We start from the raw sequence: 16,796 nt of genomic DNA, 5'->3' as shown, positions 1-16,796 counted from the left end.
CACGTAGGCATTTTATCATCCACGTCATGACAAGAAGGGTAAGTACAGTAAAATAAGATATTTTGAGAGAGACCACATTCACATAATCTGTATTCCAGTACATTGTTATAATTGTTCTATTTTATTTTATTATTTTATTTATTAAAGTTGTTCTATTTTATTTTATTATTATTGCAACCCTTACTGTGCCTAGTTTATAAATTAAATTTTATCATAGGTATGTGTGCATAGGAAAAAGGAAAGTATATATAGGATTCAATACTATCTGCAGTTTAGGCATCCACTAGGGTCTTGGAACTCCCCAGGGTTGAGGGGTGACTGTTGTATTCACTGATTTACTCTGTCCTGCCTGCATCCGTAGTTTAAAATAATCCACACCACAGCCATGATTTAAAATCTAGAATAATCGTAAAACGGCCAGACATGTAGGTTATAGTCCGTCGTTCACATTGGGGTATTACCCAAACACCTGAGAAGCAAGCGGACACTGACTCCTTCGCGTAGATTTGCCGGGAATGGCGAGCAGTTCTGTACGCGCGGATCAAAGATTACTCCAGACTTTGCTGTGAAAGAGAGGAGAAGGCTAGGGGGCCACGCTCAGACACAAAGACCCTTCGCTCTTCTTTGCTCCTGCTTTTATTGGTTCCTTAGGATAATCATAAATCTTTATCACAGTTTCTCAAGCAAACGATGTGTGACAGGGGGTCTGATTGGAACTGGGAGCGGAGGATTACAGGAAAGATAGGATATGCTAATCAGCGTGTTTTACAAGTTCGGCTAAACATAGCCTAAGGGGACAAAACATATATCTCTTAGATCCCAGGGCAAAGATTTGAGCTAAGAAAGCTTCCGGGAAGACACCCCCCCCAACCCCCCCCCCCCCCCCATTCCTGCAGCAGAGTGGTCACGGAGGCCTTGACATTCCAAAGGCTTACGCCCTTCTCCCTTCTCTGAAACCTTCCATGGCCCCCAGCAGCCTCCAGGCTACATTGTGGCAAGCCAGGTATTAACGGATGATTTCATGCTCTACATTAACCCCAACAACAGATTCACTTAAGAATGAATAAGAACTGTATGGTGACTAACATAATATAATAAAAAAATCTTATTATAAAAAAAAGAATGAATAAGAACGGTGGCATCTAAGTGGTTCAGCTGGTTAAGCATCTGCCTTCACCTCATGATCCCAGGGTCCTGGGATCAAGCCCCCCCATCAAGCTCCCTGATCATGTGGGAACCCACTTTCCCTCTCTCTCTGCTTTTCCCTCTCCCACTCCCCACCCCCTTCCCTCTCTCTCGTGCTCGCTCTCCCTCTCTCTCTGAAATAAATAAATAAGATCTTAAAAAAAAAGAATGAGCAAGAAATTCCTTAGATACATATGAAAATATGAATATTGTATATGAAGAAAGCGAAGTTTCAATGTAGAGGTACAGAATAGGGTAGCAAGAGTCCACAATATAAGATGTGTCAAATCTTTTCAGAAATGAATCTGGGGCACCTGGGTGGCTCAGTCTTTAAACATCTGCCTTTGGTTCTGTTCATGAAGCCTGGCCTAGGGTTCCCTACTAGGTGGGAAGCCTGCCTCTCCCCCTCCCTTTGCCCACCCCCCTACTCATTCTCTCTTTCTCAAGTAAATAAATAAAATCTTTTAAAATAAATAAATAAGTCCCAATAAAACTATTTTATAATATAAAATAACAATTTTATCATAATTTTGGATTAATAGGAAATTTCCATGAAAAGCAGAATAAGCAATTTAAGCAACAATGGTACCATTTTATTGTCAGGGAAAAGCGTGCAATGGCAGAGACTGGCTAGAATTGACACATGTAAGTGGACCACCTTGCTAACCATTACATGGCACTGCTCTATGCTTGCAGGAAGAGAATTTACATGTACAGTATACCAGTTGGCTGATCATTCTGGAAGTGAGTATTCACTTTTTACAGATAAATCATAGAAGCAACTTTTGTTTTCCACATTCTTTTGCTGACTTAAAATGGCTTTTTTTTGTTGTTGTTCTCACAGTTCTGTTTTGATCAAGAAAGGATTATTCTTGTTTTGTTCTTGCCTTCCTTCTTATTTGATATGTGTCAGCAAAAACATTTTCTCTCTGGGGTTGTTCTCTACATCTATTTCCATTGAAATACCAAAACTTCCAAGTGAATATCCATATAACATGATTTCTTTAAAATGGGATAATGCTATTGCAAAGAATAAAATTTTCTTTGTATGTGATTTAAAACAATTCTAAAATAGGAAATAACATTGTTACAAAACAGTTTTGAAGCAGAGTTGACTTTTTAAAATAAATTGTGTAAAAAAAAATAAAGCAAAAGTATATGCTAAAAAATCAAAAACAGCCACAGCAAGGTATAAGTAAAATATTCTATGCAAAGTAATTTGGAATATTTTGATGGAATATTGAAGAAGGCAGTAGAAATATGCTTTTGAGTGACACTAGTGGTAAAGCAGTTGAATTTTTGTTTTGTTTTATACTCTGTATTCAAATAATTAAATCCTTGACAAACAAGGGAAGATAAAAGAATTAAAATACACACAAACAGACTAAATTTTAAATACACACACAACCTCAAATGTGTCTCAAAATATTTGTACCAAGCCAATATACCAAGCTTTCCTTTTAAATTCAAGTTAAAAAAATTTACCTCAGGGGCACCTGGGTGGCTCAGTCGTTAAGCGTCTGCCTTCGGCTCAGAGCGTGATCCCAGCATTCTGGGATCCAGCCCCACATCAGGCTCCTCTGCTAGAAGCCTGCTTCTTCCTCTCCCACTCCCCCTGCTTGTGTTCCCTCTCTCACTGGCTGTCTCTATCTCTGTCAAATAAATAAATAAAATCTTAAAAAAAAATTTACCTCAAAAAATTATTCAGCTACTAGAGAAAATAGTTTAAAAAAAATAGCAAAGAAAGGAAAACGTCTGGGGTAAGAAGATTTTTCCAATGAGTACTTTAAAAATTTTGAAGTGATTGAAGTGAAAGATATTCCTTATGGAATGTAAACTCATCTAGAATATGAAGATAATAGGAAGATGTACAAAATATTCTACAAAGTTAACATAAAGCAGATACCAGAGCTCAAAACAAATGAAAATAAAACTGTAAAACAATCTCTTACAAAAACTGACAAATCTTAAATAATGTGAAAGCAAATTAAATCTAGCTGCACATTTTAGAAATAATTATAATGAAAAACCTCAACATATTAATAGGGACAAATTTCATTATCATCGCAAAAATAAAGTTATTTGATAAAATTTTATATGCATAGATGCTAAAAATTACTAATTCAAGAATGGAATAGATAGATACACACATACATACATATATTCTTTTATATATACACATATTCTTTTTTTTTTTTTTTAAAGATTTTATTTATTTATGTGACAGAGTGACAGAGAGACAGCCAGCGAGAGAGGGAACACAGCAGGGGGAGTGGGAGAGGAAGAAGCAGGCTCATAGTGGAGGAGCCCGATGTGGGACTCGATCCCGGTACGCCGGGATCACGCCCTGAGCCGAAGGCAGACGCTTTAACGACTGCGCTACTCAGGTGCCCCTACACATATTCTTATATGTAATCTGACTATGTCTGCATAATATAAATACACACACATAAAAACTATACATATACATGGTATATAGCAAATAAAAAAGTGCATAACTATATAAAGTGAAAATATAAAAAATTGTTCTCAAACTTATTAAAGAAAACTTGACAAACTATAGAAATATATAGGTGGGATTTCAATGAAATTCAATGTAATGGATGATCCTATAAAATTTTTGAGAATTGGGTAGGTGATTTTTAAAGATCATCTGAGGAAAAATATGGTTCAGAAGAGTTAAGACAATTCTGAGAAAAAGATTAATGAGGAGTTGGATGTTTTCTTTAGACATTAATATATTATTATAGAGAAATAATTAAAATGATATAGTATTTCTAAATAAATGGACAAACTAGTGGAACAGGCTAAAAAGTGTTCAAATATTTTATATTTGTATTATAAACCTAACATTTATTTATTTATTTATGTATTTATTTATTTATTTATTTATTTATTATTATATTATGTTAGTCACCATACAGTACATCCCTGGTTTCTGATGTAAAGTTCAATGATTCATTAATTGTGTATAACACCCAGTGCACGATGCAATACGTGCCCTCCTTACTACCCATCACCAGTTTATCCCATTCCCCCACCTCCTCCCCTCTGAAGCCCTCAGTTTGTTTCTCAGAGTCCATAGTCTCTCATGCTTCATTCCCCCTCCTGATTACCCCCCCTTTCTTTATCCCTTTCTTCTCCTACCGATCTTCCTAGTTCTTATGTTCCATAGATGAGAGAAATCATATGATAATTATCTTTCTCTGCTTGACTTATTTCACTTAGCATTATCTCCTCCAGTGCTGTCCATGTTGCAGCAAATGTTGAGAAATCGTTGTTTCTGATAGCTGAGTAATATTCCATTGTATATACGGATCACAACTTCTTAATCCAGTCATCTGTTGAAGGGCATCTCGGTTCCTTCCACGATTTAGCTATTGTGGACAGTGCTGCTATGAACATTGGGGTGCATATGGCCCTTCTCTTCACTACATCTGTATATTTGAGGTAAATACCCAGTAGTGCAATGGCTGGGTCATAGGGTAGCTCAATTTTTAACTTTTTAAGGGACCTCCACACTGTTTTCCAGAGTGGCTGTACCAACTTGCATTCCCACCAACAATGTAGGAGGGATCCCCTTTCTCCACATCCTCTCCAGCAATTGTTGTTTCTTGCCTTGTCAATTTTTGCCATTCTAACTGGCATAAGGTGGTATCTTAGTGTGGTTTTGATTTGAATTTCCCTGATGGCTAATGATTTCGAACATTTTTTCATGTGTCTGTTAGCCATTTGTATGTCTTCATTGGAAAAGTGTCTGTTCATATCTTCTGCCCATTTTATGATTTGTTTATTTGTTTCTCGCGTATTGAGTTTGAAAAGTTCTTTGTAGATCTTGGATACCAGTCTTTTATCTATAGCATCATTTGCAAATATATTCTCCCATTCCATGGGCTGCCTCTTAGTTTTTTTGACTGTTTCCTTGGCTGTGCAGAAGCTTTTTATCTTGATGAAGTCCCACAAGTTCATTTTATCTTTTGTTTCTCTTGCCTTTGGAGATGTGTCATGAAAAAGGTTGCTTTGGCCGATGTTGTAGAGGTTGCTGCCTATGTTCTCCTCTAGGATTTTGATGGATTCCTGTCTCACAACGAGGTCTTTCATCCATTTGGAGTTTATCTTTGTGTATGGTGTGAGAGAGTGGTCAAGTTTCATTCTTTTGCATGTAGCTGTCCAATTTTCCCAGCACCATTTATTGAAGAAACTGTTTTTTTTCCACTGGATGTTTTTTCCTGCTTTGTCACAGATTAGTTGCCCAAAGAGCCGAGGGTCCATTTCTGGGTTCTCTATTCTGTTCCATTGGTCTGTGTGTCTGTTTTTGTGCCAGTACCATGCTGTCTTTGTGATCACAGCTTTGTAGTACAGCTCGAAATCCGTCATTGTGATGCTCCCAGCTTTGTTTTTCCTTTTCAACAGTTTCTTGGCAATTCGGGGCCTTTTCTGTTTGCATACAAATTTAAGGACTATTTGTTCCAGTTCTTTGAAAATGTCATTGGTATTTTGATCGGGATAGCATTGAAAGTGTAGATTGCTCTGGGTACCATGGACATTTTAACAACGTTAATTCTTCTGATCCATGAGCATGGAATATGTTTCCATCTTTTTGTGTCTTCCTCAATGTCTTTCAAGAGTGATTTATAGTTTCTAGAATATAGGTCCTTTACGTCTCTGGTTAAGTTAATTCCAAGGTAACCTGTGGTTTTTGGTGCTATTGCAAATGGGATGGATTCCCTAATTTCTCTTTCTTCAGTCTCATTATTTGTGTATAGAAATGCAACTGATTTCTGAGCATTGATTTTGTATCCTGCCACGTTACTGAATTGCTCTATAACTTCTAATAGTTTGGGCATGGATTCTTTTGGGTTTTCCATATAGAGTATCATGTCATCTGCGAAGAGAGACATTTTGACTTCTTCTTTGCCAATTTGGATACCTTTTATCCCTTTTTGTTGTCTGATTGCTGTTGCAAGGACTTCTAGTACTATGTTGAATAATAGTGGCGAGAGTGGGCATCCTTGTCGTGTTCCTGATCTTAAGGGAAAGGCTTCAGCTTTTCCCCATTGAGAATGATATTTGCTGTAGGCTTTTCATAGATGGTTTTTATGAGATTGAGGAATGTACCCTCTATCCCTACACTCTGAAGGGTTTTAATCAGGAAAGGATGCTGTATTTTGTCAAATGCTTTTTCTGCATCTATTGAGAGAATCATATGATTTTTGAATTTTTCTTTCTGGATAAAATCTAAGACACTGATAGATTTGCGAATGTTGAACCACCCTTGCATCCCAGGGATGAATCCCACTTGGTCATGATGGATTATCCTTTTAATGTACTGTTGGATTCTATTAGCCAGGATCTTGTTGAGGATTTTGGCTCCATATTCATTAGGGAAATCGGTCTGTAATTCTCCTTGTTCTTGGGGTCTTTGCCTGGTTTGGGGATCAAGGTAATATTGGCCTCATAGAATGAGTTTGGTAGCTTTCCTTCTGTTTCTATTTTTTGAAATAGCTTTAGGAGAATAGGTATTATTTCTTCTTTGAATGTTTGGTAGAATTCCCCAGGAAAACCATCCGGGCCTGGAGTTTTGTTATTTGGAAGGTTGTTTATCACTGACTCAATCTCTTCATAATTAATTGGCCTGTTTAAAAAAATCAATTTCTTCCTGTTTCAGTCTTTGCAGTTTATAGGTTTCCAGAAAGGCCGCCATCTCTTTCAGATTGCTTGATTTATTGGCATAAAGCTGTTGATAAAAGTTTCTAATAATCCTTCCAATTTCATTGGTGTTGGTTGTGACCTCTCCTTTTTCATTCATAATTTTATTAATTTGGGTCCTTTCTCTATTCTTTTGGATAAGTCTTGCCAGTGGTCTGTCAATTTTATTGATTCTCTCAAAGAACCAGCTTCTAGTTCTGTTGATCTGCTCTACTGTACTCCTGGTTTCTAATTCATTGATTTCTGCTCTCATCTTGGTCAACTGCTTCCTCGTGCGTGGATTAGGCCTGTCCCTCTGTTGCTGTTCCAGCTTCTTGAGGTGAGAATATAAAAACTGCATTTTAGATTTTTCTATTCTTTTGAGTGAGGCTTGGATGGCTATGTATTTCCCCCTTAGGACTGCCTTTGCAGTATCTCATAGGTTTTGGACCATTGTGTTTTCATTCTCTTTGGTCTCCATAAATTGTTTAAATTGATTTTTGATTTCCTGGTTTATCGAGTCATTTCTGAGCAGGATGGTTCTTAGTCTCCAAGTGTTTGAGTTTCTTCCAAATTTTTCCTTGTGGCTGAGTTCCAATTTCAGAGCGTTGTGGTCTGAGAATATGCAGGGAAGGATTTCAGTCTTTTGGTATTGGTTGAGACCTTTTTTGTGTCCCAGAACATGGTCTATTCTTGAGAATGTTCCATGGTCATTAGAATAGAATGAGTATTCTTTGGTTCTGGGGTGTAGTGTTCTATATATATCTATGAGGTCCAACTCGTCGAGTATGGCATTCAAAGCCCTTGTTTCTTTGTAGATTTTTTGCATGGGTGTTCTGTCTATTTCTGATAGTGGAGTGTTGAGGTCCCCTACTCTTAATGTATTTTTATCTATATGTCTCTTTATTCTGGTTAAGAGTTGGCTTGTGTATCTTGCTGCTCCCCTGTTGGGGGCATATATATTTATAATTGTCATATCCGCTTGTTGGATACATCCTTTAAGAATAATATGGTGCCCTTCTGTGTCTCTAACTATAGTCTTTAGTTTAAAATCCAATCTGTCTGATATGAGAATTGCTACCCCAGGTTTCTTTTGAGGTCCATTGGCATGAAAGATGGTATTCCATCCCTTTTCTTTCAGTCTGGATGTATCTTTAGGTTCAAAATGAGTCTCTTGTAGACAGCAAATGGATGGGTCATGTCTTTTTATCTAATCTGCAACCCTGTGGCATTTTATGAGAGCATTTAGGCCATTTACATTGAGACTGATTATTGAGAGATATGATTTTAATGATGCCATGTTGCCAGTAATGTCTTTGTTTCTATAGATTGTGACTTTCTGTTCTGTATCACTCTTGGGGCCTTTTTACTTTTATAGAACCCACTTTAATATCTCCTGTAGGGCTGGTTTCATGGTTACAAAATTGGTCAATGACTGGTGATTCTGGAAGGTCTTTATTTCTCCATCAATTCTGAATGACAATATCCTTTATCCTTCCTGGATAAAGGTTCCTTGGCTGCATGTTTTTCTCTGAAAGAGCTTTAAAAATGCCCCCCCAACCCTTTCTCTCATTCCAGGTCTGTGTAGACAGGTCTGACGTAATTCTGATACCTTTGCCTTGATATGTGAGAAATTTCTTTGCCCTGGCTGCTTTCAATACTGTATCCTTGGATCTAATAATTGCGAAATACACTATGACGCAACGTGGCATAGGTTTGTCGTGGTTGAGCTTGGGATGGGTCCTCTCTGCCTCTTGGACACGAATGTTTGTTTCCCTTGCTAGATTAGGGAAGTTTTCAGCTACAATTTGTTCAAATATCTCTTCTAGACCTCTGTTTTTCTCCACCCCCTCAGGGATGCCGATGATTCTGACATTGGAACGTTTCATTGAGTCGGTAATGTCCCGTAACCTACATTCTTGAGCGTGGATTTTTTTTTAAGTCCAGATTCTATTTTAGCTTTGTCTTTTACTAACCCATCCTCCAATTCGCTGATACCTTCTTCTGCCTCATTCATCCTGGCCGTCAGAGCCTCTAGTTTTGACTGCATTTGGCTCATAGAATTTTTAATTTCTGCCAAATTCGCTCTCATTTCCACCCTTAGAGATTCTATATTCTCATTACATTTTAGTTAATACTTTTTTCAAGTCTACACGTCATCTTGAACATTGTTACTCTGAATTCCATTTCTGATAATTTGGTTACATCCATATCCATTAGTTCTGTGGCAGAGGCCACAGACTCACTGTCTTTTCTTTGCTGGGGGGAATTTCTCCTTTTCATGATTCTGATGAGGAGAGGTTGCGGGGTTGTCCAGTACCCAAACTATTGACCGGGACCCAGGCCATGTGCCCTTGTTTTATAGGGATCTTAGGGATGTGGGCTTCTTGATTTTTCAGGCTGCCTTCTGGGGGAGGGGCTTTCCATGCCGATACTCAGGCAACCCTGTATGGGTAGAGTCTCCGTGTCCCCTGCAGGAGGGGATGGGGATGGGCACGCTGTGAGCTGGTATTTCCAGGCTTTTGTTCTCTGGCAGCTTTCCCTGGTGGTTTGCTGTGCCTCTTCTGAGCCCCAGAGCAGCAGTGGCCGAATCTCAGCCTCTGTCTCAGAACAGAGGGATCGTGGACCATTCTCCACTGATGTTCTGGACACTTTAATTCTGTTTCTGTTAGTGCTGCTCAACCCTGAAGCATCCTGGGATGTGCGCCCCACACCCGGCGTCCCAGCCCTCAATTCCAGGGCCAGCGCGTCTCTGTCTTTTGTGTTTCTAACACCGCCAGCCGCCAGCCGCAAGCAGCCCCTGCCGGTGCTCCGGAGCTCCCAGTCTCAGTCTGGTTCCAATGAGCACACCAGAGCTCCGTTTTTCAGTCTGGTCGTGTGTTTCCTGGCTCACGGTCTCAGCGGGTGCCGGTCTGTGAGTCAGCCAGCTCCTCTGTGCAAGCGGCTACTGCTTCCCGGTGCCCGAACGTGGCGGCTCCCTCCCCCTTCTGTTTATCTTCCAATATCTGTGTGCGGTTTCACAGCTCCCCAGTTCGTACCTCAATACTCAGTGCTGGAGATGTCCATTTGTAGAGATCCAGATGTATCTTCCTGCATCTCAGGCTGATTCCGTGGATGTCCAGGCTGGTCTGGTACCTATCCAACTCGACACAGGGGACCATCTGAATAAGGGGTCCCCTAATGCTCCACCATCTTAACTCCAAACCTCTAAATCTAACATTTAAAAGGAAGGATTCATCAATAACTGGACCTGGGCAATTATTTAATTATTTTAGAAAATCATCTGAGGCTTTACAGCAAAATATTGTTTAAATGGATAAAATATTTAAGTGCCAAAGGTGAAACTGTAAGAAAGTAGAGGTAAGTACAATTAATTTTTTATCTAATTTTCTCAACCTAACAGCCAATTAATTAATAAAATTTGACAGCTACAACTTTAAAATTCTTTCTTCAGGATGTTATAAAAATTGATGAAAAGAAACAAAAAAAATCTAGAAAATTTATATACCATATATGATAAATATCAGTGTCTTTCATATAAAGAGCTGTTTTATAAATTAATAAGAAAATGACAAAAACCTGATCAAAATTGTAAAAGGCAATTCATAAGGGAAGAAATAAAAATCTCTAAATTTTGACATTAAAGTAACTAGTTTCCAAACATACAAATTAAAGCAGTTTGTACTTTTCAATGATTATATTAGAAAACAAATTATAATACCTATTTTTGGCATGGTTGTACTGAAAATGGAACTGTAATGTCTTGCTATTGGAATGTAAACTGCTAGAACCTTTCTGGTAAGAAATATGGTACTCAGTTTCAAAAACATAAAATTGTCCATTTTCTTTCTGAGTACTTTGAACCTTATTCTAATAATAAAAAATAAACAAAATAATACAACAGGATCTGCACTCTAGCATTATTAGCAGTCCAATATTAGCAGTTCAGTTAATTATAGTGTATCCGTACAAATGAATTAAAAGGTACACATTATAGATCAAGGAAGAAGTCTTGCTATAATGCAAATTTTTATATATATGTATACATGTCATACATAAAACCTTTCAAAAATGCATACATACAAATATATGTCCAAAATGTATATGCACATATATTTATATGTATAGGGAACCAGAAGTTTACCTAATGTATTACCAATGTACTATGAATGCTGTAATTAAAATTTTTTCTTGTTAAAAATGATCTCTTTCAGAATTTTCTTACATTGACATATTATTTCTATAATCTGAAAATGTTATATATATTTTTAAAGCAGAATTATCCTGTTTGTTTTTTATTCTTCTGGCTATTGCTGTTTCTAATATGGCTTTATTTTCTCAAAAAAGCATCTACTACATGATGGTTAAGGGATAGAATGCACGTGTAATGAGTAATATCTTTCTATCACTTTGCTAAAGTACTCTAGTTAGTTGACCCAATGACTTTCTGATGGGAAATCAAAATGATTTTGAAATTATGTTTAGCTATGAATAAAAGAAAATATAAATTTGTTTAGTATATGAAATTCAGATTTAAATAGCCAATTTTCCCCTTCTACATATTATTAACGAGTTCTCTATCCTCAGTCTCCCTGAGGGTTGAAAATACTGTGAATTAACATTTTATTCAAGGAAAAATTCAATTGGAGAAATTGAAGGTGTCCATCAGTAAAGTTGGAGGCAATACAAACTAGGCTCTCTTAAGATACAATTCTAATTAAGTATATTTCTAACGTTGGAAAATTAGTTTATTAAAAACTCCCTTTTTTGGATAACTGCGGTTAATTCAGTGTAACTTAAAGATTCTCTTTTTCAGATGTGTGTATACACCAAAATATACATTTTAAATTTCACTTTAAGCAAAAGTTAGGCTATCTGCCTTCAGACTGCAGGGGTGCTTACCACGAAATGCTGTAGAATAGTAATTTCTGCTTCTGCTTAACATAGCACCAAATTGCAGCTGTGTCTTCATATTCTGTGATCTGATTATTGAAGGTTCATATGGTATGTCACGTAGCTCTTGTTTATAAACTTATAAATTCCGCCCAACTTGAACTTCACAGTTGAGGGCTTTTAAATTGTATTTCAGCATATTTTGTACTTCATAACATACTTAAATAATTTTTTTGTCAGCTATAGGTATGTGTGTGTGTGTGTGTGTGCACGTGTGCGTGTGTGCATAGTTTTGACAAAGGAAGAAACTCAATCTTGAAACATGTAAAGTTTCTATATCTAGTTACAAAACCAATGCAAATATCAAATGATTCTAAAATGAGTGTATGCAATGTAAAAAAAATTATAAGAACACTATATTGAGGCTTAGTAGGAATGGCAAAACTTGCTTTTTAAAAAGAATCTTGGGAGCTCACAAAATCTGTGGGATAGTCAGGGAGTCAAGCTCTCCGTCGAGAACAACACTCACGTTTTCCTGTCACACTATCCTACTGGCAACTCCTTAGTTACTGTGATGTTGATCACAGGCACTACAGTTTGAAATGCTGGCACTAGGCAAGGCCACCGGTATGCCACCACAGCTGTTGGAACCTGGATGTCTCTCCACCATTTACTACCATGCTTGCTTGCCAGATTAGATTCCACAGGGCAGCTGCTTTTTCCTTCACTCTGCCTGGAAAGCCTCCTGTAAATGTGCCTCATCAGTGAAGAGTATGTCCCATGCTTGCGCCTTACTTGCAGGGAACTTTGGGAAGGTAGGTTTCTGGGTTATATTTTAGGAATGCAAGAATCCAACATAGAAGATATCCTGAACAAGAGAGGGATGTTCAAAAGTCATTGGGAAATACAAGAAAAATGTTTACTAGACTCAGTTCTTTACCTGCCCAATTTAAAATTCCACCCCTCCCCCATCTTGTAGGCTTGAACACCATGTATGTACTCCAAATAATGCAGCTACTACTTATACAAAGAAACTTTCGCTTTCCTTTGTCTCCAAAGGTAACTAACAAGCACTTCTGTAGTTAATGCAACCTGCTTCAAGTCCAGATTGTCACAGTGTTTTTATTCTTTCTTGAGTTTCAGCCTTTTGATATTCTGTAAACTATGAACTAAATTGTTAAAGCTGTCCCCCACCAATAGCACTCTATGTATAAAAAGAACAGGAAAAGGAAACAAAAGAAATATACATGAAAATCATATTAATCTCTTCATGACACTGAAAGAATTAAAGCTATGGCTAGACACCCTAGGCCGCGAGTCCAAGATCAGGTTTGTGTGCTAGCCCAGATCTAGTCTGACCTTCCTGTACTCCCAAGTTTCGGGGGCCTGCCTGGCTTCAGGATACAGCAGCTCCAAAGCAGTTACAAAGCTTTGTTAATTACAACTTCATCTCATCTCCCAACATGACACATAGTTTCAGCCTCCTGCAGGGTCAAGGGCTGGGCTTGTGCCCAGGCTCCACTGAGTCTGCAGTGCTAGGGACTGAAAGCAGCTTCAGTGTCCAGGTCCATCCAAATGAAACTACCAAGGCTCTGAGTTTCCCAAACCCAGAGGGGCTAGCGAACACACCTTGGAATAGAAGGGTCGTGCCACCCTGTGGGTTGAGCTTTGACCAGTGGAAACCAGGAGTTGGTGAAGTCTACAACAGATTTATTGCCGCCCCTTCCCAACCACAATGTTCTAGATGTGGTGGTTTCTTACAGCCTCTCCAGAACCCTTCTTTACCAAGAAATCAGCTGTGCTCTCTTAAGAAACTGCAAAAGCTAAAAAATGCACCACCCTGTATTTGTTTTCCTTTCTTCCTTATGTTCTTTCTTTCTTCCTTCAATATCACTTTCCTGGAATTGAGTATCCCTAAAACATTAGCACGTAAATTTATCCTTGTTATATTTTCTAGGGCACCCAGACGAAGACATTATATTTCTACAATTGTCAGAAGGCCATCCTTGGTATTTCTGCTTTCTTTCTTTATTAATTATTCAACACTTTATTTGCAGCCAGTATTGCAGGAAATTGAGATTGACTTCATAATGAGATAAATCAAACTACTATTTCTTAGGAATAGAATTAGTTGGTAATCTTGTTTGATGTTTCTGTAGTCTTTCTGAAGTTTCTGGAGCCTTTCAATAAATTTTACTAAGGGTAGACCTTGGTTTCTAAATATACTCCAACCTTCCTCCCAGCAAACTTGTTTCCCCTTGATAATCAGGATCTATAATCCTCTCTTTTGCGTCTTTGTCCTACAGCAGGAAGACCTTGAAATGGACAAATGAAACCTTAGCCTCTAATTCATGAAACTATTGTAGAGTCCCCACATGGAATAATTTATCTTTGTGTTCTAAAATCTCCTGGCAGAGCTCTAAGACAAAGTGGCAGAACCCAGAGACATAAATGGGAAACACTAACTTGTGAGGGATTCACTACGTATGAGAGTGAGAGCTCTACACATACTTTTATCCTTTGTTTCCTGTATTCTGGGTTTGGTTCAGAGAATATACATACTTCACATTGGACAGCATCTTAATTTTATTAGATATTATCTTCTATCTTACTTCCATTCAGATAATTTCAACTCTCTGTAAGGACAAGTGATTTGATTGATAAGATAACTGGTAAGGCAGTAATTTCTGTGAGTGTCAGGTTATTGCCTTAATTTTGTCTGTGTGAAATTAGTTCTTTGGTCAGAAACAATATTGTGAATAAGGCATTCAGTATGCTCAGAGATGGGGTTGCTGGAAAAAGCATGTCAGATGGAAGGACAATTTAACTCCAGGGTAAATGTTAAGTACAGTTAGGATAAATTATTATTCCCTTCATGATGGAAGACGTTTAATGTTTCGATCCACAATCAGGTGTCTGACAGGACCTCTAGAGAATACCAAGTTTAGGTTTGGTCTCTTTTCATTGTTGCTGGAAAAGTAGATGTTCAGCAGAGGCTGGAGCCAGTGAGCCATGCAATGGGGAAGGACTCGTTGCTACATCACCTCTGACCCTGTCTTCAGGGTCATAGCGTCCATTGGCCAAGCAGTAAGATGGTTTGGGAAAGGGGTTGACTGGAAATCACCACAGTATGGAGAGTCCCCATTGCACTAGGGGCCTTTACACATGGTGTCAAATATTCTCACACTTTGAATCCATTCGATAGATCTATATACTTCTCTCTAAAACAACTTAGAAACCAACCCCTACATACCTTTTTTTCCCCAAGTTCTTCTATGTTCAAATAATTATTCACTATCCACTCATGTAAATTCTTATTTTTGTCTTATTCAGCCTTCCTCTCTTTTGCCAAAAGAATAGGATGCCAGAGATGCCTGAGTGGTTCAGTTGGTTAAGTGTCTGCCTTCGGCTTGAGTTGTGATCCCAAGGTCCTGGGATCGAGTCCTGCATTGGGCTCCTTGCTCAGTGGGGAGCCTGATTCTCCCTCTGCTTGCTGCTCCCCCTGCTTCTACGTGCACTCTCTCTCTCTCTCTCACAAATAAAAAGAATCTTTTTTTAAAAAAGAATTAGATGCCATATAACTTAACTTGTGAGTAACTAAAATGTCACAATTCTTCAACTCCTATTTCCAGCATACTATGAAAGGTCTTCAGTAAATCACTTGACTCTTGGTTGCAGCATGTCCTTCCATCTGCAATTGTGGGTTGAGGGAGGAGTGGAAGTTTGGCAAGGGTAAACACAGTGGGAACATAAACTACTTGTTAAAGTAACACACTTGTGCTTTCAGATCCCTTTCACATTTGTATTTCATGATTTAGTTCTGAGGAGCATGCATGACTCTTCTGGTTTATAACATCTGGTAACACCCAGTTCATGATGGACAGGTCAGATTACCTGGCCATCTAGTTCTATAATCAGATATTCAGTCTCTACCAGGGCAAGGAAGAACAAGCCAATAATGATTTCTCTAAAGGAAAATAATTACTTATCAAGAAAGTCCTGGTTTTACCTTTAAACCACAGGATTCTCTGTGTTACAGCTTACCACAAATACTACATAACATCCAGGTATGACACAGATACTATGAACAATACTGAATTCCCAATGAAAGAGCTATAGGTGTCCAGCCTAAATCAGTTAAAATATCTTCTTTTTCTATTTTTCTCTCATACAGTTAGAATTTTGAGCTACTCAGTAAATGAATCAGAGCAACACACCCAAAACAATAATATTTTTCCTATAAAATACAAAAGAATGTATCACATATTGTGTCTCAGTTTTTTTGTGGTAAAGAGTACAAGGTAAAACAAACTGAAATTTTGGACGGAACTTGAAATTTCAAGACTTCTAAATTCCCCAGAAGTTCACTGAAGACTCAGACCCTGTATTTTAATAAGAATCATTTCTCACCCTCTGGCAATAGCAACTTACCAAGTCATCTGACAGAGCTTCTGTTTTCTCTTCACCAGGTCTTATGAGCCTGCTGTAATCAAGGTAGCAGAACAGTATGCAGTCTTAGGAATAAGATAAAAAGGTCTTGAGTGGTACCAAGCCACTGAAGTAAGTTAATAAAGATGTAATTTTACCCCTATGAAATTAATGCAAACAAATCCTGTTTTTTGCTGACTTTTGGGGTGCAGGAATAAAAACATATTCCAGATTAATACTTGCATATAATTTGCTGTGAGTTTTGTTGATATGCTTAGGAAGACATCATATGAATATAATGTGGAATAACATTAGCAATTGGAATCAGTAGGTAATTGAGTTTATGATGACCCATTCATTCTTAGAGATCTACCTATCTTCTGCATAGGACAAAAGTCATGTTAAATCATAATGTGATTAGAATAATCACCATCCCTTTATCTCTTGTCTTTACTGATGGGACTAATCTCCAGGACTTAACCAAGCATGTGATATTGCTAATGTTTTACTTTTTTGAAAGGAAGGATAGGGTGGTTATGATGGTTAATTTTATGTGTCAACTTGACTGGACTATGGGTTGCCTAAACAGCTAGTAAAACATT

The sequence above is a fragment of the Ursus arctos genome, unplaced genomic scaffold, assembly GCF_023065955.2.
Source record: "Ursus arctos isolate Adak ecotype North America unplaced genomic scaffold, UrsArc2.0 scaffold_29, whole genome shotgun sequence".
NCBI lineage: Eukaryota > Metazoa > Chordata > Mammalia > Carnivora > Ursidae > Ursus > Ursus arctos.
Note: the sequence above shows the minus strand (reverse complement) of the source record.